Raw genomic sequence first — 24,722 nt, 5'->3', positions numbered from 1 at the left:
ACAGCCTCTCTCCATCACTGCCGTGCCTCCCGCCGCCCCTGCGCCTCCCGCTCCGCACCGCCCGCACCGGGGCCGCGTCCCCCGCTCCCGCAGCGCCCGTGCCCCGCTCTCAGCCCCCCACCTGCCGCAGCCGTGCCCGCTCCATACTCACGGCCGGCCTCGGAGCCGGGAAAGCGGCGGGTCCATCCCTCCCTCCCTCGTCGGCAGCGCCCGGCGGCGCAGGCGCGCTGCCGCCTCCTCCCCCCGTGGCTGTGGCGGGGCGGCCGCGGCGGCAGCGCCCGGCTCCGCTCAGAGCCCAGCGAGCGCGGCTCGGGCCGGCGGCGGGAGGAGGGAGCGAGGCGAGCGGGGAGGCGGGGACCGGGCGAGGGAGCCGCGCCGCACAGCCGGCCCGTCAGTGACCGGCGCTGCTGGCGAGGAGGAGGAGGTGGCGGAGGAGGAGGCGGCGGCGGCGGCGAGAGATTCTCCCACCCCCACCCACCGAGCTGAGGTGAGGCCAGGGCAAAGCATCCTCCTTTCTTCCCCTCATCCCTTCCTCCCTTTCATCCTTCCTCCCGACCTCCTTCCTTTCATCCTTCTTTCCTTATCCTCCTTCCCCTTTATTTCGCCTTCTCCTCATCCTTCCCTGCGCTTCCTGGTCCTCCTTTCCTTTCTTCTCTCCTTAGCCACCTTTCTCCACTCCTCCCCATCCCCCAGGCTCCCTCTCCCCGTGCCCACATTTCGCACCCTCCAGATATAATAATCTTGCCTTCCCCCCACCCCCCCCCTCCGGTTTTCCTTTTTTTTTTTTTTTTTTTTTTTTAATGCAATTTCAATTCTCGCGCAGTGAAAGACCAGGAGAGAGAAAGAGACAGAGTCGGTCACAGAGATAATCCCCCCTCCTGTACAGAATGGATTTGAATTAATGGTCATTTTGTGGTGTGTGTATTATGGGAAGAGGGGGATTATATTTAGGGAAGAAAAGAGAGGGTCAAAGGTGTGTTGTTTCACTTATTCATCTATTTACCCGCCATCACTTCGAGGTGAAGGCTGTCTCCGTATTAAGTCTTTTTTTTTTTTTTTAAGGGGGTATTGTTTGAAATTATTTTCCTTTCTTCAGGCGTTAGAGGCTTCTTCCTCCCGTTTATCCATCGCCCTGTGCGCCCCTGTGATTTGCGGTCGCTGCTGCTCCGATTGTGTGAGCCGGGAGCCGGCGGGGAAGGGTCGCGGGGAGCGGGGCTGGGCGCTGGGGAGGGGGCTGCGGGCACCTCCTCCATCCCTTCCCTCTAGGCCTCTGCCAGGGTCTGAGACCTTCCCAAGCACCCGCTGCACATCCCAGCCAGCGCCCAGCCCGAGAGGTGCCAGCTCCCAGCAGAGGATCTGCTCCGGTGGCGAGGAGCGAAAGTTTAAAGCGTGGCTTTGTCTTTGCGTGGAGCGCCGGGGTTGGCGAGGATGTGGGGATGGATGCTGGCTGGAAATCCACGGCAGCCAAAGTGTCTCCCTGTGGGGCTCCTTGGACTGGGAGAAGTTTTGCTCGGCCACGGTGGTGGTGCTGGGGAGCTGCCAGGCTTGCCTGGCTGCCGTGCCCATCTGGGAGGTGGCGTTGGGGATGCTCGGCGGGACATCTGAGTGCCAGGGCTTTGGGAAAGAAACTTTTATACGTATTTACAGCGGGGTGTAGCGTGAGGTGGCAGGCGCTTCCTTCTCTGGAGGTTGGGGGGTGAATGCCCTCCCTCGTGTCTCGCTGGTTGCGTGTGATGCCTGGGTTCTTTTTAGGGTGATGCTCTGTCAGTTGGTGGTTGTGTCTCTCTCCTGTGGAGCACTGATTTGATTGCAAGAGTGCTTCGCCTTTTCAAACTTCTGCTTGCTGAATTTGAAGTTTGTTCATTCTTCACCAGGATAGAAACATTTCAATCCTCTGTTGTTTTAGAAATCCACAGATGCCACAGCAGCCGATGCTACAGCGCAACTCTGTGAGCCGGGATATTTAACGTGTATGTTGTACGTTACCTTGGCATGTATTCCTGAAAAATGCTGGACTTGTCCAGACTGCCATGAGTGCTGTGTGTGTTTTGGAGTGCCAGGTAGATGAGGAGCATAAACAGGGGCAGGCTCAAACGATGCTGCTGATGAGAACACCGGATTTTCCTGGCTTTGTGGCTATTACAGTGCTGCTGGTTTTCCTTTCTTACCTGTAGTGCCTGTGGTTGATACAATGCATTGTATCAGCCTTTTCCAGGTCAAACAGGATTCTTTCTGGAGGAGAAAAAGTACTGATGTGAAGGGTGAAGTTCTGCACTCAATTGTGTAAATGCTTGTTTACAGAAATACCACCTCAGCAGGGTACAAGGTAGCTGTAATTCCATTAATGGGCTCTGCTGGTGACAGAAGCCTCAACAGGAAAGCTCCAGTGTCACTCGAGCCCTTACATGGAAATACAACTGTAATTCATGCAGATTTTCTGAGAGCTCTTTTAATATTAATGTTGAGCATGCATGGTACTACTGAAATGCCTTTGAAGCACTGAAAACCAGGAGTATTTGTAGACTGAGGCTTGAAAGCCAAAGGGAGCAATTAGATCTCCTGCTCTGACCCCTGACTGTTGTAGTCAGTTGGATTTCATCCAGTTACTCTTGAATGCAATAACGTGCATTTGGCTGAAACATGTTTTCCAGAGAAATTGGAATTTTGATCGGAAGACAGTAAGAGGTAGAGAATCTGCTGTTTATTAAGTTATTTGGCTTCAGCTTCTAGTCACTGGTTAATGATGTGCCTTTCTCCACTATGCTAAAGAACTCAGAGTATTTTCTTACCATGGAAGTATTTATCTGCTGTAACCCAGTATGCCCTCTCTTTTCTACTTGAAAAACCAAGTGAACTGAAATTCTTTAAATTTGTCACTGCATGTGTTTTCCTCATAACTCCGTTTCTGGGGATTGTTTTTTCTGAATCCACTTTTTCAGCATTTTAATGAAAACGTGAGCTGGATGCAGCACACCAGAGCCTTGTCTCAGGAGTGTTTGGTGTGTTTAAATATTACCTCTCTGGTGTTACTCTCCTGCTTCTGCATCACATTTACATATTAAACCTTCATTTGCAGCCCTGCATTTTGATCTCCTTTTCTCTGGGTACTCTCACTGTGGCAAACCCTTTGCAGGACTATTTCTTTCCACAAGAGTTCATCATTCCCTAGACTGGCATGTGTTTTCCTGCTTGCAGCTTTATAACTTTGTACGTGGCTTTTCTAAATAACATTTTGTTTCTAGCGTTGATTGATTATACCCAACACTCCTGATGGCTTTTTGGAACTGATTTATCTCAGTTATGTAGCATTCTATCAATTTATACTTGTGCAAATTATGTCATGATTTATGGTGTAGACTTAAAAATAATTGCAAAGGTGTTCCGTGGTAGTGGCTCCGCCTTTGGAGAGCTCCATGTTAATCTGACTTATTTTGTGATGAGTTCTTCTCAAAAGCTGCTCTTTTTTCTTTTTGAGAGGTCACTGAACCAATTCTTCACCAGTTTAATTGGTTCTGTTTGGTTGTCAGGCTCTCACAGAACACTGCACCAAGTGCCAGAGAAGTTTATACAGGCAGACAGATATTTCTGCCAACTGGAAGTATCAGTCATATCAAAGAATTAAACCACAATCATTTTAGAAAGTCAGCTTTCATTTTTTTACTTCCTATTACTTCTTACAGAGCTCTGAGGTATCAGTTGAGTCCCCTATAATTTCTCATAGAACTGCCATTGTTCTTACCTTGTTACGGTTACAACCACAGCATGTTTGTAACCTAAATGTTCATTCAGACAACTGGAATTAACCCAGGATTTTCAGAATTCCTAAAAATCCATGCTGGTAGGACAGAGAGCTCCTTGGACACTTTTGAGAGTGCTTCTCCATGGTGATCTTTGGTCTGGCTTACCAAAAATATTTACTGCAAAGTAGCACTGTTTTAACATTGTATTTGCAATGAGATGGAAAAATAATATTCTCATGAGGTACCAGGGAATCATCAACTTCTTTGCACATGCAGAATTACTTTTTGAATGTATCTGCCCTTTTGCACTATTGGTGTAGCTCAGAGTCCCTGTATAGCAGCACACCTGTGTGACAGCTGAGATTTCTTTTGTTCCTGCAGTTCCCCCCTGCTTTTTTTCCTGCTGCCAAGAAATGTCTTCATCCTCACCTATTAGTTTTTTACACCTACTGTTTCAAAAAGTATGAATTTTTTATCCCTTAACACTTTTCTTCTTGTTACATATAAATTCTAACCACAGTATTTATTGAAATCTGTTTTGTGGCCAAATTGTAGTAGTTATGACAATGCCTTGCAGGTATTACATGCTGTCTGACACACCAGCATAAGATTATTTTTTTTTTTCTGTCTAGAGCAACAGAAAGACATTTTATTACATTTTAGGTGAGTAGGGTTTGCTTTTAATACAGCGTATTAAAAGGCTTGGCTAAACAAAGCTGAACTCTTTATTCACTTGCTCCACAGTTTGTTCATAGGTGTATAAAGCAAAGGAATACTTTGAATTTAGATACAATATCAAATGGTCATGGAAAGATGAAGGGCAGCTATACAGAAATAATCATAAAATCACAGAATGGTTTGGGTTGAAAGAAACCTTTAAATCATCCACTGCTATGGGCAGTGACACCTTCACTATCCCAGCTGCTCCGAGCACCAATGTCCAACCTGGCCTTGGACACTTCCAGGGATTCAGGAGCAGCCTCAGCTTCTCTGGGCACCCTGTGCCTCACACACAGGGAAGCAGAAGTAAATAAATAATACAATATGCAGCTGGAAATGAGAAGGGCAATGTGCAGAAATGAAGAGTAGCAGCACTAAGCTGTTAGTCATTAGAGTGGCCTGCTTAGGACATAACTTGATGGGAGCTTTTGTGGCTCAGGTCTGTAGGAATTGTTCCCTTAGAGCTGCTTTAGGTAAGATGCAAGGAGGAGATATAAAAGACCAGAATGGGAAGATGAAAGTTAGAGAAAGTTGTGTATTTAATAGGAGGGTGAGAGCTACTCCTGACTAAGATAAACTTGTTGATTTTGTATAAACACTACATTTGTTACATTTGTTAGGATTAAGTGCTCTAAAAACATTGCCAAGGTGCAGCTTTCCAAGCCAGCAGGCTGCTGCAGGGGGCAGAGGCAGCTGAGGCTCTCGTTCCTCTCTGGAGCTCCAGTACTGGTGGGTGAGATCCTCCAGCTGGATCAACAACACCTGAACCTGACTGGGAGCAAACTGCTGCTGAGTCCAGCATGCCCTGAGCAGTGTTGGAGAGTAAAAAAGACAGGATTTTTAAAAGACTAATGTAAAAAAAGGTTGAAGTGACAACAAAGACCAGAAACCACTTTTGGTTTTTTTTTTTGTTTTTTTTTTTTTTTTTTTTTTTTTTTTTTTTTTTTGGTTTTTTTTTTTTTTTTGGTTTTTTTTTGGTATTAAAACAGTGGTTGATAACTCAGTTAACACCATTGTAAGTTCTGGTGCTCCCAATATAAGAAGGACATGGAATTGTTGGAGCAAGTCCAGAGGAGGGCAAAGAAGTTGCTAAGGGGACCAGAGCATCTTCCCCATGGAGACAGGCTGGGAAAGTTGGGGCTGTGCAGTCTGGAGAGGAGAAGGTTGTGTGGAGACCTCACAGCACCTCCCAGTATCTGAAGGGGCTGCAGGAAATCCAAAGTGGGATTCTTCGTCAGGAACTGCAGTGACAGCACAACGAGTGATGAGTTCAAACTGAAAGAAGGGAAATGTAGGTTAGAAATGCAGAGAAATTAATCCCTGTGAGGGTGGGGAAGCCCTGGCACAGAGTGCCCAGAGAAGCTTTGGCTGCCCCTGGATCCCTGCAAGTGCCCAAGGCCAGGTTGGACAATGGGGCTTGGAGGAACGTGAGCTAGTGGAAGGTGTCCCTGCCCATGGCAGGGGGGTGGAACAAAATGGTCTTTGATGTCCCTTCCAACCCCAACCATTTCATGATTCTATTCTGATTTTAAGTTATTGCATTGTAGCTTCTTACTGTCGTAGAGGAATCCATCATACATCTAAATATATCCCGGAGTGATAACCCTGTTGTATCACGGCTTTGGTTGGGCAGGCTCAGCACTCTCCAGCTGTAAATGAATTTTGTATCAGGTTTCTGGATAAGAGCTCTACATCTCAGTTTTCCCATGGTTTCCTCAGCATCACACACGAGCCACTGAGTGAGCAGTGATATCTGGTTCCAAGCAGTGGTTGGATACAGAAAGGCTTTCGTGAATGTTTCCAAACACTAGGATAGGTTGAAGTCATATTTATACAACAAAAGATCAGCTGCTCTGGGAAAGTAAACTCTTGTGACCATCAGTTACCAGTACAATTGGTTGGAAGGCAGGATTTTTGTGTTCCTTCTGTTTTGAATAATTTTTTTGTTTTGGCATGGAACGAGCAGGTGGATTTTAAAATTGCCAACAAAATGAACAGTCTTTCCCCTAGCAGGACTCTTCTCCCCCCACTCCCATACACATTTTATTGTTTCAGATGTCTTGTGCTGTCATCAGACAAAGCATTTTGACTTTGTGAGGGGCAGGAGTGAAGCTTTTCTGTAGTTTTTTGCTGGTTGTGTGGACAAAGCACACCTTTCCTTGAAGTACTTTAACTCTTCTGAATCAGCATTTTCTGATAGCCAAGTTTGGTTTGTTTTTTTTGGTTTTTTTTTTCCTCCTTTGGAATATTTTTTGCCTAGCTGTGCTTTTCAGCCACATCACCCCCTGCATTAGTATTCTGGTACAGAGAACAGTGGAGAGACATTTTCAACGTTGCAGCAGAGACTGCCCAAGTTTTCAGGCTTCTTAAGTAATGAGAATTGCTCAGTTAAGTGAAGCTGAATCCTGTAACATTAAGAACATCTCACAGGGATTGCATTTGAGAGGTAAGAAATACAGTAGATTTTGTAGTTATACAAAAGAATTTCTGTGTTCAGAGTATTTTAAAGATATTTTTGTAGATACTCCAGTCTGCTGTTTTTACTGGTGTTACAGTCATTATTATGTGACATTTCTTTCTCCTGTGGACTTGTCCTTTTCTTTGAAGCTTTGTATTAAAAAAAACCCAACAAGCATATGTTACAATATGCTTAATGCAGACAAGAATATTCAAATGGAAGACAGTTTAAATGTAGGTGGAACTTAAATTCTGAATACAAAAAGTGGAAGTGGTTTTAGTCAGGGGAGGCTCCCAGGTGCCCAGGTGACTTCTGTAAATGGGGCTTAAGCTTTTAAGTTACTTAAAGCTTTTAAATGTATTATTCACTGTGCCCTTTTCTACAACTAATCAAGCTTAAATTTTAATATGCTGTTATTTACTAACAAAACCCACCCTTCCATATTCCATTTTTATGGCATTTCTCCATTAAAGCCCATTCAGCACAGCAGGAGCAGCTGAATCTCTCAGTTCTCTCAGTCGTGCTTGTAAGGAAAGGATCAATTGGAAATATTCCTTATGTTTTAAATACAGAAGCTGTGTCCATCCTGTGCAGAGCTGACAAAACCACTTTTATTAGTTCTATATATGTCTTTTCAAACATCAAAAGAAACTCCAAAAGGCTTCTTCCTAGTGATATAACTTTCAAGTTAGACTGTGGAGTAAAGCACTTAAAAAAATGGAGTGAAATGTTGGTAAGCACTGGTTTTAGTTCTGTTGTAGTGTCATCATGTCAGTGGCAATAGATGTGTCCTTTCCAGAGGATGCACACTAAGAAAAATGAATGAACTCTTTCAAAAAGAGGCATAAGAATTATTTACAAACAGACAATCTGAGGCACTTGTTTTTATGTAATTAGCTATTTTTTTTCTCCTTTGCTACTTCTAGAAAAACATGTAGTTGTATGCTTCTTGGGATAGGGAAATTCTTCTTCAAGGGTATTCTGTAACTTTAATTCAGAGGGTTCTGTAAATTAATATTTTTATGTAAATGAATGAACATAAATCAACAGAAAATAGGTGTGATGTCCTTTGTTGTTAAATACTAACTTTCTTGAATGTTGTTATCAGGTCTTTCTTCCAGATCTAAAATTATCAGCTGTGATAAGTTACTCACGGTTAATTCTTCATGATATTTATGGAGAAACTTTGAATATAGAACCCAAATACTATTTTTTAATTCAGCATCTCTGTAAAAAATCATACTATGAAAATGGTTATTTCATTTTTTACAAAATAGCACAAGATTGATTATAACATTTTTTATTGTAACAGACTATTTAAGTAAAATTTTGTCATCTGTGCTTGGTTTTGATAGAGAATTTATCAAAGAGCTTCATAAATTGTTATCCCATGGTTACAGATGTTGACTGTTCAGATAAGAGACTGTAGATGCTTACAAGGAAAGGTATAAAATGGATAACAACTGAAATATGAAGTGAGAAAAATCCAGGGTAATCAGGAGACTAGTTCTTCCATTTGTAAAATATAGGAAAGCTGGTTACTTTAATTCTTGCAATTAAAATCCACAGGCGACTCTTTAAAATGACGTTATAGAATAGCAAAGAAACAACTTCCATAAAAGTGCCATTTGTTACCCTTTTTTTCCCCCTTAATGGGGTCAAAGTGAAAGAGATTCATATATTTTTATTGCAGCATATGAACTCCTTTCTAATTCTTGTGCAGATAGTGTTCAGTGCTTACTATAATCAAGTCACAAATGCAAATTCAGAATTACAGCTGCTTAGTCTAATTTTAAACGTCTCTATTATCTCCGTCATCTACATTCCCAGTGCTTGGATGCTCCCAGAAATACTTCTAAGAACAAGAAATCCTCAGGAAGCCTGTGAATGAAGGAGGATGAGGTGGAGTAGGGAGAGAATCAGGATAAAAAGGCTCTGACAAATGTCCTGCTCGCTGGGAGCGCTGCTGGGAGGCTGCAGAGTTTGCAGAGCTGTTCCTTGCCTTACAGGGGTGGCCCATGCTCCCCCTAAAATTCAAGCTGAATTTTATTCAGCGTGTTTTGGACTCTTGGCTTTGCTAAGCATTGTTTCTGGGTCACATCTGATAAGTAAGAACAGGAAGGTGAAGAAGAGGAAAGAGAAGAACTATTTCTGTCCTGTGATTTAATTTTCCTTGCGTGGCTTAGGGAGAGTTCTGTGCGTGGCTAAGGCACCAAGCTGAATCCCTCCATGCTCTCACACACTAATTGCATCCTGGAACAAAGTTTTTTTTTTTTTTTTTCTTTCACACTCAAATTCCAATCCTTGCATTCAGGCCTGAGCCCAGGGGATGTGGGTGAGTGTAGAGGAAGTGCTCAGATACTTTCTAGGTGCTAAAGAGCAGTGGGGACACAAGTCCTGGGCAGGATTGTCTTCTACTCATGCAGCATCAAATCCTATACACATTTTATCATTCTCTGTATGCTTTCCTCATCTTCTGAATAACTTAAGTGCATTGCCAAAGCATTTTCTGCAAATACTTTATGGTTTGCTTTATTCTAGTTCTGTACTTACTACCAATTTTGTTTACAAATTCAGCCTAAGAACTAGAGAATGTCTGTGTTCAGATATTTAACCTCATTTGGCTGTGTAAGAAACAACATTTTATTATTGTTTTTAATTATTTTTACTGTATTTAATTATAATTTCCTTAATGTGATCAGTGAAACTATCACCTTGCTTCTTGTGGAGTCTTCTTGGAACGTCAGGCAAAGGTATTGAATGGTCCCAGGCGATCTCAAACACTGCAGCACAAGCTAATTTACATGACAGAGTAGTATGGAAGCATACATTTTGTGCAAACATAGCCAAAAAGCCTTCAGAATTAATGTCTTGAAGTAGTTGAGAAAGCTGAGTGACTGTAGTAGCCATGGTAACTTTTTTCCCTTTTGCTTTTAAGTAGAAACATCACTGATTGCAAGGCTCCGTGTGAGCCTGAAGCTGGGGATCCGCTCAGCAAACTACAAATGTGGTGGCAGCAAAGGAAAAATCCCAGATAGCTGGACAGATTGAGCACAGGGAGAGCAGTGTGGATTGGATGCAAAAATAGTAGGCTTGCAAACACAATTAAGCTGAGAGCTCTAATTGTGGCAGAGATGCTTTTTTGGAGGCTCCACACTCCATGTTCTCCTTTTTTGCTGCTAGTTTTAGAACTGTTTTGGCTTGACATGTGCTGAAGCTGCACATCCCCTTTAGCTCAGATGCTGCCAGACACTGACTTTGGACTGACAGATCCTTTGCAAACTTGTTTTCATCCTAAGGGTGGAGCCAGCTTAACTTTATTTTAATTGTTTTATGGCTTTTGGGTTCACGAGAGTGATGCTGAGATGCACTGACAACATGAGTGTGTTCAGGTCTCTTGTCAGCTTAATGAGTTTATTTTTGCTGGGTGGTTGACAGTCAGCCAAAAGAAACAAAAAAATCACATAGCCCAAGAACAGCTTCTTGGCTGGTTTTTCATAAGAAGATCAGTCAGGAGGAAGAGGAAACACTAGAGATGGGTATTTTTAATATCAGTTTTCCATAATGGTGTAAAAATGGGGATCTCTTAGTTTTGCTCTCTCTGCACCATAAACACATTAGAGGTGGTGTGAGGTCTGTTCTGTTGCCATGATATCCAGTAAAAAGGTTTGTGCCACTCTTGGGGTGCTGCAGGATTTGTGATGTCTAAAGCTTTTCCTGGTCAGCCCTTGGGAGATAACACACGGTAAGTAAATATTTCTTGAAACAGATTGAGATGGGCTGATTAGGGATGATTAGGACATGGGTGGATCAGAGAAATCAATGTTTGAATACACAAAAAGAACCTTTAAGGCAGGACTGAAAACCACATTCCCCAGAGAAACACCATAGGAAGTGTATCAAGGGCAAGTCCTGCATTCTGCACCTGGGATGGGACAGCCCTGGATGTGTGGACAGACTGGGGAATGATACCCAGCTCAGGATATTCTGTGATTCTATAAAATAAGACATTGGAGTTTAAACACTTCAGGTGTGCTTGAAATTACTGCTGAGAATTGCACAGACTGATTGTATCTCCAAAAATTTTGAGTGACCTTCTACTCTCACCCCTTGGCTGGGCTGGTTCAGATGTTTCTCTTTCATTGCTGTTTTTCATTAAGAAGTTGTTTTTCATTGGGGTGAAAGCAAGATAATGTAAATAAGGAAAGAATTTTGAAATCACTCTTTAAAAAAACGCGGTTTTAATAATTTCCACCTAGCTTTAACTGGAAATTGGAATGGAAGTCACCTCTGGGCCATTGCAGCTCAGGCATGGGAAACACAGCAGAGCACAGCTGCTGTGGGACAGGTACATCACAGCAGGGCTTTTAACAGCTTCAGGTACTTAAGAGGTCCTTTTATTAAGAGGAAAATATGTACAAAAAAAGGAAAAGTCTTGTGTCTGAGCAGATAAAGCTCCTTTATGTATTAAAATAAAACTAAAGCACCCATATTGAATCTAAACTCTGGTCTTCACTTAATCCTCCTTTTGCAGTAAATTCAGTGCTGTGAATCTGAAATCCGTTTCTCCAATTTCAAGAAACGTGCAAAACATGAGGAACACTTAACAAGGACTGAGTAGAAAGATTTATTTTACCAGGAGCCTCTTCCAGCGTTGCAGATGGTTTCTGGCTGTCTTGTCTAAGGGACTAGTTTGGGTGTTCAGATTATGCAAGATTAAATCCTTGATCCTCTGAAATTAATTACAGAATTTTCATCAGTGTTGCAAAGCTCTTACCCAACACTTCTGGAGCTGGTTCTGCCTTTGGCTGTGGATTGTGTCTGTGCCTTTTAAGTGTAGATGGAGCCAGTCCTGTGTGCTATTACAGTGATACATAAATTGCTTCTATCTCTGGAAAATTCAAATGTTTTTCTGTGTTACCTTGTAGAGCAGTCATGAGCACTGATTGTGTCTGTTACATGCTTTAGAAAGCAAATGATTTATGCGAGCAGATTTTTTTTTTTTTCCATTTTAACATTAAAAAAAAATTAGCAATAAGTGTCTGGCACATCAGCTCTTCTTTGCATCTGATTTCTGAGCTGCTGCAAATACACAATACATACTGCTCAACCTTTCATTTTAATGAGCTACTTTTGTGTTGTTGATTTAATCCAAAGACTGCTTTTCCTCTGAAGTGAGAGGCTTCTGTTGTCATGTTGGGCCAGTAGAAGAAAACATTACAGGTGGATTGAGTTCCCTAAATATGACAGAGTCACCTGGCAGTGTTCAGCTTTGCTCTTCATTTAGGGCATGGGTCTCATGCAGCTCTGATTCTGTACAATATTCTGGGTTATAGCTCAGTGCCAGAAACAGCCCCAGCCATACCAAAGCACTGAGTTACTTGATAAGTTTCACTGTATTTCTCCCCAAAGGTGCTGATGTGGGTGGAAAAATGCCCTGGGAGGAACCACAACTCAGGGTCAGACTTTAGTGTGGCAGGGTACATGAAATGATGGTGAAATTTCATGAGAGAACCAGCATTTTGGCAAAGTGAAAATAGAATTTCAAATGTCTTAAATTCTGGGTATTACAGACATGTGTATTTTATATTCTGTGTGATGAATCTGAATTAACTCGGGGCCTGTCTTTCTAAGCACAGGGTTCTGTGGAAAACATCACAAGGAGATGCTCTGTCAAGGGCAGTGATCACAGTCAGTATGTTAGAAAGGTTTTATTATTTGTTTCTCCAAGGAAATTTTGGTGTCTGAGGAGAAACAGTTGTGTTTTCATTTTTGGATCCCACTAAATAAAACAGATGGATTAGGTGGAGGTGTGTAATCACTTGGATTTCCTCTGTCCCAGCAGTGATACCATACCACCACTTACAGTCCTTGAACATATTTAATCACCATTAAAGAAGGTGTTGGGTTTTTAACCATATTTATCAAGGTACTCTCTCGTGAAAATGCAAAACAAAAACTTACCACCACCTTTTCCTGAAAGGTGCCCCTGCCCATGCCAGGAGGTTTGGAACTAAATGTTCTTTAAAGGTTCCTTCCAACCAAACCATTGTGTGATCCTGTGATCCTGTGATTTTATTCTTAGAAAGAAAGAATTTTGTGGAGAGTGATTCCTAAAATTCAATCTAAACTTCAGACCAAAAAAGTGTATGTCTATATATTTCTAAATAATGGAGAGCAAATTACATGTCAGTAATATTTTTAAAGCTAAAACCATTTGAATGTGTTTCAAAAATTGAATTCTGCACAATATTGTGAGAAAGCTGGAAAATAGGAAAAGTTGTTTTTTACTATGTTAAATTATTGTGCTTCAGGTGATTTCCAGATATCTTATGTATCAAAGTAATGAGCACTTCCCATGCTGAATTAGTTTCTGCTAAGTTAGGTTCTTAAGCCAAAGGAAAAATTTAATTTTTAAGAGCTGCATTTCTGTGAAGGTTGTTACAAAATGTGAATCATTGTAGTGAGGCCTCAGTAAAGTGCAATCTATTATTCCTTGTGTTTTATTTCAAGCCAGCTTGAAATGTAGGGAGATGCTTTTTTGCTCCACACTGCCTCAGAGTTGCTGCAGTCCAATGTTTTCTGTCCTGGTGCTATTTTTGTTGCTGCTGTTTGTGTTGAAGGCTTGTGATTTCATTAACAGTTATTTTAAAACCTGAACAACCTGACAGAGGGCTAAATAGAGCATAATTCTGTTTCCCATGTAGATAAGCTCAACAACACATGAATAAAAATCAGGTTGGCCTCTCCTCCACGCTTCACAAGTCTCCCGTGTGGCTTTGGGAGCCTTTGGGAAATGGGCCACGTTATCTTTAATTTTTTAAACAATTAGCAATACTTTAATCCAGAGTGTATTTCTGGATGAATTTATGAATAATAATAGTTGTTATTTTTTTCCTGGCATTTTTTCTCTGTGTTTCTGGCATGGGGGAATGGGATCTTATCCCATGAGCCACGTTCCCTGGGTGGGAAGCCATGCATTGAGCGAAGGAGTGAAACAATTTTCCCAGACTTTGAACCCATGTTAGGTTGTGATAACCTTTGAAACCCCAAACTTGTGCCTTACATGGTAACTGCACCTGTACAAGTCTCCTAAGAGAGTCTTTGTCACTCAGGGTGTCACAACACAGGCTCGTGGATGTCCTTAGAATTAAAGGACTTTGATTAAATTACACAGGCTCTCCTGATCCTTGTTTTTCTGGCCTTGAGATCGGTATGGTGACCTTCTGCTGACACTACAGAGAATGTGGGCTTTGTTGATGAATTTGAGATCTGCCCCTGAAGTCTCAACCAGAGGTGCTTGCTCTAGAACACCAACTTTGTTTGTTGAGGTTATCCCTGTGACATTTGTCCCTTCTCCACATGGTTCCATGTTCTGATACTTGTATTCATTTCGTGTGATTTGCTCAATATAAGAAAACAAGCCCGTGCTACGTTTATTTTTAAGTGAAGAGAAATAAATTACTTTCTCTGGAATGATGACAATGAGATGTTTATTACCACAAGCTGTGCGTTTTATTTTCTTTTACTTAGAAAGCAGTGATTTGTCTGAATTTTTGGAGTGGTTTTTAAGTGAATAATGATATAAGAGCCTTCTTACTTGAGGCTTCTTATAAATGTAGTTATTTATATGAGGAAAAATTGTTCAAGCGTGGATTATTTATGTGGAAGAGAAACTGGCTCTGGATTGATATAATTTTTCTTTCCCATCTGCTCTGAATGAATTTGTTTGTGAGCAATGAGTGCTTGCTTGCAACTTTGTTTTAGATACTTAGGAACGCGTTTTAGTGCTTTCCTTAATGAAGTGATCCAATTCCAACCTCACCTTTTGTTCTTCAAGGCAAACTTTGTTCTCTCATGGCTTCAAAGAGGTGTTGTGGCCTTTCCTCTTTCATTTTTAGCAGACCTAGTTTCATGAGGTGGTTAAAAGGTAGAACCAATGTTTTTTTCCTTTGGCCTGGTGATATTGTCATGTTTTTTCCTCTTTTTTTTTTTTTTTTTTTTCTACCAACAACTAAGAAGATTAATTGCACTTTGCTCCCACTGTGTTTTGATTTCACTTTTGATGCCAGTCAAAGATGGTCCAGTCTATGCCTGGAGCCTGGGCTCAGCCTCCTGAGGGAGCTGTGATGTCAATTTACCCACCAGATTGTTTCAAAGTGGGTAATTCTGTCATGGGGAATTGTTGGTTAAAAGAGCATCCAAGCAGCCTTCCTAAAGCATTGTTAATTATTGACAGTAAAGAGAGATGTGGAGGGTTTATATCAATAAAGATCTCTCCTACCTCCAGCCAAGAATGACCTAATTTATTTTTTTTTCTTTTTAGGTACACCAGCAGGATTTGTCTGTAAACAGTTTCTAAGCAACAGCTCCCTGTCCTCTAGAAAGAATGCCACATTTTATCCCTGACTCCTGGGTTTTACTGCCCTTCTGCCCAAATCTGCCCTGGTTTAGGGGGAGGCTGGAGGAGCCTCTTCTGCAAGGATGATTCTCCTCTTTTGTAGTACCAGCACCCACCCAGGGCTCGCTGAGGTGTTGCAAATTAAATCACTGTCTCCCTTCGTGCTGCTTTGCCAACAGCTTTGCTGTCACAGGCCAGCACTGTGAATTATTTCTGTGCAGCTTCATAAACATTCTGTAATGATCAAAGAGCTCATATTTCTACTTCCATTTAAATCCAGGAGGTGACAAACCAGAAACACTGCAGTAATTTTTTTTTTTTCTTTAAATAATTACATGATTTGAACTGGTTTTAAGGGAAAAAGTGAGTTTTCCCCAGAGAACAACAGGTCTCTATTTTCACCAAGACTTTCAGACTGGGGGAAATTCAGAGGTAAAGAAAAAGAGAGCCTTTGTCATCTTGTGATAAATTGAGGCGAATAATTTGATTCAGCCTTTTTAAGGTCAATTAGAATTTTATTAATTACAGCAAGCAGTAGCAAGCAAAACAGCGCTGGGTGGGTAGGGGTCTCCAAACCGCCCCTCCTGCAGTGTCCCACACTGCAGTGCCCCACACCCCACTCCCCTTGTTCAGTCTCTTTTATAGTTTCTTGGAGGTTTCTTCATTCGCGTCTCTTGCGATAGCGGTGGGCGTAGCTTGAGCATCCCTCTGCATCGTCTCTGCATTGTGTCGAGGCAGGTGATCGCTGATTTCACAATCGGTTCCGGACAGTGATGGGCGTACCCGGAGCACTCCCACGCTGTCCACTCCGGTGGCCGCCGCCCGGTGGTCACTGATTTCACAATCAGCTCCGGCCATCCCCCAACATCCTTAGCCTGTGTCTGCAAAAGAAGCTAAGAAAAGCTCCCTATATGATGATTAATCATATTTGTGGTCTTGCGCCTTGCAATATGTCTATAGCCTTGCGGTTTGTAGCAGTTGCTTCCTGTTTCCCAACTTCACAGATACTTCCCCTATCTCCTCACAAGCAAGCTGGTCCCTTATACTTTAATTTTATATTTCCCCCTTTAATATTCTAATTCTTTTGATGAACAAACAAGTTACCACAGTTTATCACAATCCCCCATTTTCTCTTTTACCATTTTGTTCATCAAATCGCTTTGCTGCTTCATAGGCTAGAAGTAAAGTGTTCAGCATTGTCCTGACTAGAAACACCACTAGGACAGAGCAATAGAAAGCTAATAATTTGCCAATAAGGGTGGAGTCCTAGCCTTGTTTTTGTTACGTAATATCCTGTTTTCCCCTTTTTGGCTTGCTGCTCCCTTGGTGTTTCGGAGGCACTTAGACTGGTCCTTTGAGGGATCCTAGTACTCGGCTGGCAGTGGTTGGAGCATTTCAGCATTGTTCCACTTAGAGGGGGCTTGGCCTTTTCCTCTCTGCCTCGCTCGCCGACTCGGGTGCTTCGAGCCGCGAGGTAAACCATCTTCTCGGCAGCAGCAGTACTCGCCTGAGCGTCCCCTTTTCTGCTCCTGCCTAGCCTTGTACTGTTCCCAGTTCTTATCTTTGACCAGAAGTGGGTTGCAAGGAATCCCCTTCAGTTCCTTTCAACAACACCCTTTTATTATCTGAGCAGCAAATGGAGTGGGCTCATTAGTATGAAAACAAGAATATTTCCCACCACTCAGATCCAAAACTGACCCACCGATTTTCCAATTCTCCTATCCTTAGCACAGTTTCAGTTAGTTTTCACTGAGTTTTATAGCACTCAGTACAAACCCCAATTGGTGGTCTTCCCCTCTGGCAATGGACCCACCACCGTTCTTGGCAAATTTTACATATAAAGCACACAAAAGGATAACAATCTCCACAACTTTCCTATTACAAATCACTATATAGTCTTTAGCTAGTTTGCAATTGTATCCCTTTGCTTCCCCTTATGGTTGATTTGGATAATGTCCACAGAGTTCATTAGTTTTTCTTAAGAGTCACTTTCAAGTTCCCAGGCTGGCTAGTCACTCTCCACTGGTTATTTGTGGCAACCGGGCCTTTCACTCGGCTGGCGTGAGTCCACCCCTTTTCGGCCGTCCTGACTGCCGTTTCTGTGGTAAGCAAAACAAGAAAAGGACCTTCCCCACATGGAGTTAAGGAATCTTCCTTCCAAGACTTAATAAGTACTTGATCCCCTGGTTTTATCTTATGGATTGTGATATCCAGAGGTGGTCTCTGTGCCAACACTCCTTTCTTTCTCAATTCCTGCCTTCTGCTCATAATTTGGGTGATGTAAAATTTAATATGAGAATCTTTAAGGCAGGGGTGATCTGTGGGGGCTTCCATATCATAAGGCATTCCAAATAGCATTTCAAATGGGGAGATTCCCACATCAGTTCGGGGTTGAGTTCGAATGTTCAATAAGGCAAGAGGTAGGCACTTAACCCATGACATTTTTGTTTCCAGCATTAACTTTGTGAGTTGTTTTTTTATTTCTCCATTCATCCTTTCCACCCTCCCGAGCTCTGTGGATGCCATGGGGTGTGGTATTTCCATTGAGTTCCCAAAGCTGTCAGGACATCTTTTGCAATTTTAGAGGTGAAATGGGGTCCCCGGTCTGAGTCTAAACACTCAATTAATCCATACCGGGGGATAATTTGCTCTAATAATACTTTTACCACAGTGTTCGAAGTAGCTCGGGCCGTAGGATAAGCTTCCATGTAATGGGTTAAGTGGTCTACCAGTACCAATAAATATTTATACCTCCCCACTTTTGGTAATTCTGTAAAATCTATTTGTAAATGTGAAAAGGGTCGTTGTGCCAGTTCCCTTCCGCCCATTGGTCTTTCTCTTAATTGTTGTTTATTTATTCTTTGACAGGTTAAACATTGTTGGGTTACCTGTTTTGCAAGGTTATAGATCCCTATGCACATATATTTAATTGCAAATTGGTCAACCAGGGCTTATGTTCCCCAGTGGGTTTTCTCATGAATTGCTTGCAGGACCCTCATTGCCATTCCTTTTGGGAGTACCTCCCGCCCATCCGGTAGTATCCACTTGCCTCCCTCTTTTTCCTTCACCCCCATTTGGTTTAATTTTTGTTTTTCCTGTACCGTGAAGGCTAACACATGGTTAATGGGTCCATGGAACCGGCAATGTTTGTCTTGGGGGTTATCACAGGCACACTGTATTGAATCACTCCCGTATGCATCCCAACAAGCCCAACATGGTTCTTCCTCTAAGTCAGCTCCACAAGTGGAGCAATCTTCCCTTTGTGTGACCCCCCCTTTATATGGTTTTAAATTCATTAAAGCTGCCTTTCTCGCCTCCTGGTCGGCTAAGTTATTTCCCCGTACTGAGCTTCCCATTCCTACTTGATGTCCTTTTACATGGACAATAGCTATTCTTTCCGGACCTCTCAAGGCCTGGAGCACTTTCAGAATTAATTCCCCATGTATCAACCCCCTTCCCTGTGAATTGATAAGACCCCTTTCTTCCCAGATTTTACCAAATGTATGAACCACCCCATAAGCATATTTTGAATCAGTATAAATGGTCCCAACTTTTCCTTTTAGTAGTTCTAAAGCTCTGAGTACTGCATACAATTCACATGCTTGTGCTGACCAGCTGGGGCTAAGAGGACCAGATTCTATTTTCTTAAAAATCTTCCCATCCACAATAGCATACCCATATTTCCTTTTCCCTTCAAGGACCCGAGAGAACCCATCTACATAATATCGATATCCTTCCTCTAATTCCTCCTCCTCTTCGAGGTCTGGTCTTATTTTTGTTTGTTCCTCTATTTGCAAAGGACAATCATGAGTTAGTCCCACAACTGGTTCCCCATATAGAAACTGGGCTGGATTTTGTAAGCTTGTGGTTTCAATACTTAACCTAGGAGAAGAAATTAGGATGCCTTCATACTTTAGGAGTCTGGCATCTGTTATCCATTTATCCGCTTTTTGTTGTAGTACTCCACGAATGTTATGAGGAGATAAAACCTTCAGTTCACTCCCAAAAGTTATCTTTCCTGCTTCTTCTACCAAAAGGGCAGCAGCCACTATTGATTGCAGACAGGCAGGCCACCCTCGGCTAACAGGGTCGAGAAGCTTTGAAAGATATGCCACTGGTTTTTTTTTTTTTTCTCCAGCCCATTCCTGGGCTAACACCCCGTACGCCACCCCTTCATTGACATTAATGAATAAAAAGAATGGTCTTTTTAGATCCGGGAGGCTGAGAACAGGGGCATTGACCAGTTCAGTTTTTAATGATTTTAACCGGGTCTCATCCTCAGGGCTCCACTTTAATAGCCCGTCTGTTGTTAATTTTTCATACAGAAATTTAACTTTCCCACTAAAATTTTCAATCCATTGTCTGCAATACCCAAAAAGTCCCAGTAACTGCCGAACCTGCCTTTTAGTTTTTGGGGCTTCCAGGGAAAGTATTCCTTGGACTCTATCAGTATCCAATTTCTTAGTCCCCTGAGTCAGCCAGTGTCCGAGGTATTTAACTTCCTCTTCCACAAATTGTAATTTCGACTTTGAAACTTTGAGTCCCTTAAGGCTTAAATAATTTAGGAGTTTTATAGTTTCTTCCCTTACTCTTTCTTCTTCTTTCCCTGCAATTAATAAATCATCTACATATTGTACAAGCACAATCCCCTCCCCCTGTGAATATTCTGCCAATATTTGTTCCAGAGCTTGCCCAAACAAATTTGGGGATTCGGTAAACCCCTGGGGAAGGACAGTCCACCTCAATTGTTGTTTTCTATGTGTATCCGGGTCTTCCCATTCAAAGGCAAAATAATCTCTAGAGGTTTCCTTAAGGGGACAGGCCCAAAAAGCATCTTTAAGATCTATCACACTATACCACTGGTTTTCTGGGCCAAGTTGGCTTAAAATAGTATGTGGATTGGCTACGACCGGGAATCTTTCAACTGTTCTTTTATGAATTTCCCGCAAGTCATGCACCAATCTGTAACTGCCATTCGGTTTCTTTACCGGCAGGATGGGGGTATTGAAAGGGGACATACAGGGTTCTAAAAGTCCCTTTTCCAAAAGTCTCTTTATTTCTGTTTTTAGTCCTTCCCTCCCCTCTTTGGGTATGGGATATTGCCGAATCCTGACAGGGATTTCTGGGTTTCTGATAGTTACCTCAAAGGGTTCAATATTTAATTTCCCCACACTGTCGGGGGTATACCAAACTTCCGGGTTAATCTTTTTTTTTTCGTCTTCAGCCCGGAGAGGATATAGTTTTACTGTTAGTTCTCCCTTTTTTTGCCTCTATCCCTATCCCCAACTCGACCATCAAATCTCTCCCTAATAGATTATAATCTGCTTCTGGAACTAGTGAAAATGACCCAATTCCTAATTTAAAATCACTTTCTAAAAGTACATCCTTAATTACAGGTACTCCAAAGGGTTCCCCTTTGGCCCCAATCACCTGTATTATCTCAGGTGAAACCTTACACCCTTGGGGAAGGGTCTGGACGGTTGATCTCTCCGCCCCTGAGTCCACAAGGAACTCATATTCTTGTTGCTGGGGACCTATTTTTAATTTTACCAGGGGCTCTGTTCTTTCTCTTGTCCCCAGCAGATAGAGCCCCCGACCCCCCTAATCTTCTTTGAACTGTTCCTCATCAGCAATCTTCTGCCGACACTCTCTCCTCATGTGTCCCTTCTTCCCACAATAGAAACAGACAATGCTCTCTCCACCTCTCGACTTCCCTTCAAACCAACTCTCGACTTCCCTTCAAACCAACTCTCGACTTCCTTTCAAACCAACTTCGCTGGACGTCAGTCTGACCTCTGGACTGACCTCCAGTTCCCCCCACCGGGGACTCCGCTGTCCCCCCCCCACTGCTGCTAACACGATTCCAGACTGCTTTTTAAAACTCTCATCCTCTCTCCCAACACACACCTTTTGAGCCTCTCACAACAACTCATCCAATCCTCTTGCCTGCCATCCCTCCAACCTCTCCAACTTCTTCCGAATGTCCACCCAAGAATCGACCACAAAATGCACCTTCAAAAGTGTCTCACCCTCTGGGGTATTGGGGTCCACCCCTGAATACAACTGGAAAGCTTTCTTCAATCTCTCCCACTATCCAAAGAGCTGCATATTCGCTCTCCTCTTGGTTAAAGGGCTCTTTGGAGTTAATATATCTATATTAGAGCTTGACAGATCCAATCCTCAAACGACCCAAACACCGGCCAATACAGCTGGTCTTCCCCTATCCGTTTACTCCCCCCCAATTTTCATACAATAATGGATCATTTTAACCCTATCCTTTCCTTTTCTAGAAGGAAAGACATCCCAATACTTTACCGTTAAGCCTAGTGGAAGTTTTACCGAGATTCTCCCACCCATGGGTTCAGCAGATTTACTTTTTCTCTGACCCATCTTCTAGAGTGCCTTCTCACACTCAACACAAACAATACGACAGTCGCTTCCCCCAATTTGTGGCCCACTCCGTCGCCGGATATGGGAAACGCACTACTATGGGGTCCACACTCACTTGGGGAATCTGAGCTGCCAGTTCCCCTCTCACACACACGTTCGCATTCGCTGCACTCCAGGACTCCCACCCCTGACCGAGCGACCGGGCTACTCACGTCTTTCTGGCGCCTCCGTTTCTCGACCGGGGCTTCGCCCTGTGTGTCTTCTTATTCACCTCAATCACCCCGGGACTACACACCCCTAAACGACTCTTAAAGACCCCGTTTCCGGGGTCGAGGCTTTGTCCCTTTCACATGCACTCCGGAGCCCGCTTGTACGGGGCCCACCGTCTTTTTCACACGCATTCCGGAGCCCGCTTGTACAGGGCCCACCGAGCACATACACTTATACTAAATTAGTAAGCCGAAACTTGGGGAAGTTTCTCCGGGGATCCCCCGCCCCAGGAACTTTGACGCAGTCCACCTCCGCGTCTGGGTTAGGCCCGCTTGCTCTCCTCCTAACCCAGGAGCCTCCCCACCGAGGGTAACTTGACGCCGAGGGGGGTGCAGCTCCCCTCCTCCTACGTCCCCCAACCCTGGATGCTCTTGGAACATTAGTCCCTCAATCCAGCAGGTTTTAATCAACCCTGGAAAAAGGAGGCCCACCACCCACCGGGAAAAGAGGCCCACCACCCACCGGGGGCTACTTACGCTTCCTGCGTGTTCACTCTTCCGCGGTTCTTCGTGCACAAAGATTAACGGGGGTACCTTTGCTTGCTACTGAGTTTTAGGTTCGTCGGTAAAGGCCCAAGGAGGAAGCCTCCCCTTAGGTCCACCGCAAAAAGGCGGTGGGGCGCCTCACCCTAGTGGGGCCTCCCTCCCGGGTTTCCTTTATCCGAGTCACGGCACCAAATTGTGATAAATTGAGGCGAATAATTTGATTCAGCCTTTTTAAGGTCAATTAGAATTTTATTAATTACAGCAAGCAGTAGCAAGCAAAACAGCGCTGGGTGGGTAGGGGTCTCCAAACCGCCCCTCCTGCAGTGTCCCACACTGCAGTGCCCCACACCCCACTCCCCTTGTTCAGTCTCTTTTATAGTTTCTTGGAGGTTTCTTCATTCGCGTCTCTTGCGATAGCGGTGGGCGTAGCTTGAGCATCCCTCTGCATCGTCTCTGCATTGTGTCGAGGCAGGTGATCGCTGATTTCACAATCGGTTCCGGACAGTGATGGGCGTACCCGGAGCACTCCCACGCTGTCCACTCCGGTGGCCGCCGCCCGGTGGTCACTGATTTCACAATCAGCTCCGGCCATCCCCCAACATCCTTAGCCTGTGTCTGCAAAAGAAGCTAAGAAAAGCTCCCTATATGATGATTAATCATATTTGTGGTCTTGCGCCTTGCAATATGTCTATAGCCTTGCGGTTTGTAGCAGTTGCTTCCTGTTTCCCAACTTCACAGATACTTCCCCTATCTCCTCACAAGCAAGCTGGTCCCTTATACTTTAATTTTATATTTCCCCCTTTAATATTCTAATTCTTTTGATGAACAAACAAGTTACCACAGTTTATCACAATCTGATTTTATTAACCCCATCCCTGGAAGTAAATGTTTAATTTGTTGAAGATCTGGGAGGAAGAAGAGTCACAACCTCATCAGTTAGCAGAGGATGGTGGGACCTACAAAAATATTTTGCTCATTTTACTCGGTTATTTTTAATTTGCTCTGGTTTCTGCTACTGTTACATAGTATTTCAGTTTGAAAAATGGTCTTGCTGCTTTTATTAACAGAGAAGGCCTGTGGATGTTGGAACTGTTTGGATTTGAGTAATGGTTATGATTGATAATATAGGCTGTATCCTATGGCCTGATTTAAAGGAATTGTAGAGTTTGTTTCTTCTCTAGATGAGGTAAAATGATAGGTCTTGTGTTTGAGAAAAACAGAGCTCTCTGTATGTTTCCTCTGCTATTGTGAGGAGCTGTCTAGCTTCTTACAACCCTCTTTGATTTCAAATCAAACAGAGGAAATAGAGATTTCTGCCATGTGCAGAATGGGGAGTGAAAAAGTAGTGGAGGCACTTTTCTGGCTTGCATTAAGAAATAAAAATGAGGAGAAGGAATTCTGAGAGAGGGGTTAGGTGTTATGTTGTGCAAGTGGAAAGCACAACAAGAAAAGAAGTTTAAAATACCTGTCTGTTTAAAACTTAACATCAAAGTGAAAAAATCTGGAGTTAGAAGATGGATGAAACATGAGCTTTTGAAGAACTTTTTATGAAAAGGGCAATAAAACTAAGATTTGTGATGTTCTTACTCTTCAGGGGCTGCTAGGGTGGCTTCCTGTCAAATACCATAAAAACAGGCTGATGAAAGAGTGAGAGTAAATTCTGGTTTTTACTGTTTTTAGCATTCTCACCTTCTCCATTACATTTTCACCAAGAGTAGTGTATCATCATAAAATTCAGACTGAAAATGAGCTTTTGGGGCTTTGTGCCTTTCTGTTCATTTCTTAAGTAAAGAAAATGGTAATCTCTGGCAATCCCTGCCAATATTAGGCTGATGTTTCCCTCTAGCTTTGGGCCAAATTTACCTGATTATTTGTCTTTCATGTAGAATAATTCCTCATTATTATCATTATTTCTCTGTTATTATGTGAGACATGGATAAATCCCACTGAAAGAATGTCTCTGTTACTTAAATATTTCACTGTATACTAAATATTCTTTACTCTAAAAGACATGTTCTTGCATCTTTGCAAGCTCTGGGTTTATAGAAAAACCTCCCTTTTCATAAGTGAACGATTGTAGCTTTGTTTCCTGCATATATTAACAAAATGTTTGAAGATTGAAGGGAGTGAACATGCAGTGAGTCATCTCGTGTGGAGAATAAAACCTGATAGATTTGTGAATGAAATCCAGCTTTGTGAAGTGGAGCATGTAGTTTATTATTGCTGCTTTTTGGGATTGTTTGGGTTTTTGGGTTTTT

The 24,722-nt window shown here is 42.9% G+C and overlaps 1 protein-coding gene across 12 annotated transcripts in view; it reads left to right on the top strand.

The window, feature by feature from the left end:
- The first annotated feature begins 454 nt into the window (after positions 1 to 454).
- The window catches only part of CTNNA2 (catenin alpha 2), a 468,972-nt gene continuing 444,704 nt past the window's right edge, over positions 455 to 24,722 (top strand). For all 12 annotated transcript variants that reach the window (XR_008436616.1, XR_008436617.1, XR_008436618.1 and 9 more), the window contains exon 1: positions 455 to 487. The gene's annotated coding sequence lies outside the window, so the exon portion shown is untranslated. The remainder of the gene's footprint in view (positions 488 to 24,722) is intronic.

This window comes from Vidua macroura, chromosome 4, assembly GCF_024509145.1.
Source record: "Vidua macroura isolate BioBank_ID:100142 chromosome 4, ASM2450914v1, whole genome shotgun sequence".
Classification (NCBI taxonomy): Eukaryota; Metazoa; Chordata; class Aves; order Passeriformes; family Viduidae; genus Vidua; species Vidua macroura.
The sequence above is the reverse complement of the archived record's forward strand: the minus strand, read 5'-3'. Positions and strand labels throughout refer to the sequence as shown.